At 45.1% G+C, this 4,774-nt stretch overlaps 1 pseudogene; it reads left to right on the top strand.

Annotated features, from left to right (window-relative positions):
* Window positions 1-1,268: 1,268 nt before the first annotated feature.
* Window positions 1,269-1,872, top strand: LOC121677086 (annotated as a pseudogene).
* The last annotated feature ends 2,902 nt before the right edge of the window (window positions 1,873-4,774 follow it).

Here is a 4,774-nt window from a genome sequence, read left to right on the forward strand (position 1 = left end):
TATTATAGACTAAATGTTTAGGTGTCTCCCCAAATTTGCACATTGAATTTTCACCCTGACATGATGATATTTGAAGTTAGAGACTCTAGAAGGTGATTGTGTCTAGATTGGGTTGTCAGGGGGTGACTCTCGATGGAATTTTAAGAGAACAGAGGCAGAGACCAAGAAAAACTGAGACTTTTTTGTCCTACTAGAGCACCAAGGGAAAGGTCATATGAAGCTGCAATGAGAAGGCAAAGACTTTTTGTCAAGACCTTGGACTTAACATAGTGAAGGGAACCCTGATGACTCTTTGTCTTTGGAGAGGGGTGGAGTGGGGATATGGGTGGAAGGGAGGGGAGGGAAGGGGGAGGAGGAGTGGAGGAGATGGAAATCTTGAATAAAAAAATGAGGAAAAAAAACAACAACAACAACAAAAAAAAAAGAATCAAATCTGCCATCATGTCCGTCCTGGACTCCTTATCTCCCTCCAGACCTATTGTTAAGACACTTAGCTACTGCTATTCTGCTATAGCTTTCTACTCCCAGAGAACCCCGGTTCACTACGGTATTTTGTGAGCTTAGCCTTTAGTATGGAATAAAGATTGGTAAATTTAAAAGTATATTGCAACTTGGTAGCAGGCATGTGGAGAATACTTTGAGCTCAAGAGCAGGCTGCTTGTTTCAGCTCCTATGAGTCTTGCTCGTCATCTCTGTTCCTGATTATTCTTTACAAAGTAGAAGTGGCATCCAACCCATTGGCATGGAGTGTGTGTTCCATATGGTTGTCTATGTCATGGATATGACCGGAAAAGACAGGGTTCCTTCAGCTTGTATTCCAGCTGAGGCCATTTTAGGATTGACTATAATTCTATATCCTTGATGAGAAGCCCGGAGGAAAATTACCCAACTCTATTCTAGGAACCCAAGATCAAGATGCCCCAGCTCACTTATGTGAGCTTGCATTAAACTGTCTGCTTGTACAGAACTCCTGTCCCTACTAACTGCTTATCTTAGCTTCTGTTAAGTTGCTTACTTGTATACACACACACACACACACACACACACACACACACACTACTGCCAGGTAAAATGCCAAGATGTGTTTTTGCCTTCAAAAACCCTATATTCTGGATACTCAGCGCTATATTTGGGTCCCCAAATACCCTAGTAGATTTCCACCTGCTAGAATAAAGTTGGCTATAAACTGTGTCTGCATAGGTTCCCCATAACAGGTGAAAGGGCTTTTGTTGAAAATACACGCAGCTCTCTTCCTGTGCTCCATTGTGGGTCAAAGGGAAAAGGTGAATCTCATGAGGGAATGTCACATCCCCAAGCTCTCCCTCGATATCTGTGTCAGGAAGAGCAAAGAGACTGGCCCGGGCAGCCAAGGTGCAGGAACAGTTCAAAGGCCAGACACCCGTGCTTTCCAAAGCTAGATATACCATCATGAACTTTGGCATCAGGGAGAAAAGAAAAGATTGCCGTTCACAAGACAGTCCATGGATCCAAGGCAGAGGAAATCCTGGAGAAAGGTCTGACAATACAGAAGGGTAAGTTACAGAAAATTAACTTCCCAGATACTGAAAACTTTGGTTTGAGGATTCAAAAACACGTGGATCTGGGAACAAATGTGACCCAAGCATTGGGACCTATGGCCTGCACTCCTCTGTGGTGCTGGGTAAGCCAGGTTTCAGCATTGCATGCACAGGCTGCACTGAGAACCAGCAAAGAAGCAGCTATGTCCTGGTACTAGCAGATAGATGTTGGGATTTGTCCTCCCTGGCAATACATTTTATCCAAAATGCCAGTAAAGTTTTCTCTGAAATGCAAACAAACAAAAACAACAAAAAATGCAAGTGCAGACAAGCCACAGCAGAAAGGGAGATGTGAAGGCAGCAGCAACTGAGCCAGAGTACCTGAAGGGAAAGCAGGGGAGGTGGCAGCCAGTGCAGAGCAACACTCCGAGGCTAGTAAGAAGCTAGGAAAGGTGGCCTGAGAAGAATAGAACCCCGTTTTCAGTCTGCTTGGGGCCGACGTCCAAAGACAATGGCATAGGTGCTTCTTGACTCCTTAACCACACCAGAAGAGAGAGCAGGTGGTGGGAATGCATTTTAAGCTTTACCTTGACTGGATCCTGGCCGGATTCCTCTGATGGACTCAATAGCTTCTTGTTTTGCTTCTATAGAACTGAGTGTAAGACTTAAGCTAGATGCCTTATGTAAGGGAAACAACCCCCGCCCCAGACTATATAATGCAAATGGACATTCCATACATAGCCACTTCCTCCCTCCAGGAAGCCAAGGGAAGCCAGACTCCTGAAGCACTGAAAGAACCAAACAAAGTAGCCAGCATCCTTCTCTGTGTGATTCCAATTTGAGTCACACTGCCACAGATGTAAAATGACTTCATTTTCCTCTGCCAGATCCCCTGGGGCTTGCGGGCTTGTTTCTGCCTCTGTGAAATGAAGCTCGGCTCAGCCCAAGTGCAGGAAAACACTTCGCTAGGCAGGAGGCTGCTCAAGCCAGAACACGGCAGGGTCCATTCATCCTCCTCTGGGGCAGCTAGTTTCCTCAGAACAAGGGAACTTCAGTCCCAATGGCCAGGCTTGGCAGCAGGGAGGAACAGGTTCACATGCCAACATTCAGATATAAAACTTGGTGCCGTCAACTTACAAAGATCATCTTCCTCTTCTGGGGACTTCTGCCCCCAACATAACTCTGACCTAGTTTGATGTGGTTTATAAACAATGGGGTGGGAAGGAGACTCACACATATACACACATACACACATGGACACATACATACACACACACATATATACATAGAGACACAGACACATACACACAGAGACACACACACATACACATCCCAAGCAGGTAAATCTTAGGATTACCAAATGGCCTCGAGTCTTGGCTAACTGACTGTGTTCTACCTTAATGGCTGTATTAGTCATTTTCCTCATTGCTGTGACCAAACACCTGTCCAAAGCAACTTGATGAAGAGAGAGTTTATTTGGGTTCATGTTTGAGGGGGAACTGACAGCAACGGGAGCGTGAAGGGCAGCAGGTCACAGGGCATCCACACTCAGGAAGCAGACAGAGACGAATGCTAGTGTTCACTTTACCTCTCCCCTGTATTTGCAGCTGGGACCCAGCATAGGACAGGAAGATGGACATAGACAGTGTGGTGGGTCGAATGAGATGTCCATCATAGTCTAGGGTCCCCAGTTGGTAGCTGTTTGCTAAGTGTTGTTACTGCACAAGAAGGAACATGGCAGGTCCCAAGGTGGGTAATGACTGCATGCGACAGACCTTTGCAGCATGTCCCATGGCAGGTGAGAGAATGCACCATGCAGACAGAGCTTGAGTGTGGAGCTTATTTGAGATAAAAGGAAAGGGACGGGAAGAGAGAATTGAAGGGAGAGAGAGAGAAAAGAGAAAAGACAGGAAAAGTCCTGCCTGCCCCTTCAGAGGAACATCAGGAAAGAGAGACCAAAAATGAGCAGAACTTGTCTCTTAAAGGGACCTTTACACCTGAATACAGACTAGGACCCTGGGCTGGCCAGGGTGCTGCCAGAGTGCATCCTGCCAAATGACAGGGCAGGCTAGCATAATGCCTGAATCCTAACACAGAAGATTTGAAGCAGTGACCTTTGGGAGGAAATGTGTCACTGGAGGCAGGCTTTGAGAAGTAAAGACTCGTGTCATGTCAAGCTCAGCCTCTGTATTTTGTGCTTGCTGTTCAAGATTTGATCCTTCAGCCTCCTGGATCTGCTATCAGGAACCCAAACCTTCTGGAACTGTAAGCCCAGACAACCTCTTCTGTAGGCTGTGCTGCCCATTGTGTTTTAACACAGCAACAGAACAATAATTAATATTCACCTCCTGAGGTATGATTCCGTGGTGATTCAAAACCCAGTCAAGTTGACAATAAAGATCAAGTATCAAAGCTCCTTTATCCCTAGAGACAAAGACTAAATATATATTTATTGGCAACCTACCATATTTTAATAGAGAAAAATAACAAGATGGCTCCTGACTTTGCATAAGCCTTTGGGAGACCTCATAATGTAGGTTTAGAACAAAATCGTGCTTGGCTTGGCTGTCTGCTGTTTCTCTATGTACAAGCAGCCATTGGGGTTGCTGCCTTGGAGATAGGGGCCTGAGACAATGACCATTGTGAGTGAGAGATACCTCCCTTTATTTGGTCCCAAAGTTGTTTTCACTAGCTTTACAAGGTGGGCACTATATATATCCCATACCTTCCAGGTAAGCATCCTTAAGGGGTGAGCTGAAGACCATGAATGTGAGCCATGGAGATCTGAGCCTGGCTGGGGAAATTGAGTGGTTTGCACTCCCCGAAGCTAATTAAGCCAAGCTGACAGGTGAATCTCTTTGGCACAGTGAATGTTCCGAACCAGAAATAAAGACACTATACGTGGCAAAAGTATGTTATACAGAAAGCTAATTGCCTTAGCAACCAATCAAATACCTCTCCCCCTTAAAAAAAAAAAAAACCTCTTGTAAATCAATCTATGTTCATTTTCTACACAAAGGACTTAATGATGGAGAATCAGGAAAGCCCTGGGTGATTTTGGAACTATCAGATGGGTTGTACAGAAGAAATTGCCAGCTGTCCCTGGCAGGGATTCAATTACAGGAGATTTTAGAAGTGACCAGGAGGATTTATTTCATCAGACTTATAACAAAAAACTCAAGGTTCTTCTGGCCCTAGACTTCTGTGCAGTCACTATAATGAGACTAGGTTAATGACCTACATTTTCCTGGGAGCAA

The sequence above is a fragment of the Arvicola amphibius genome, chromosome 2 (genome assembly GCF_903992535.2).
Source record: "Arvicola amphibius chromosome 2, mArvAmp1.2, whole genome shotgun sequence".
Classification (NCBI taxonomy): Eukaryota; Metazoa; Chordata; class Mammalia; order Rodentia; family Cricetidae; genus Arvicola; species Arvicola amphibius.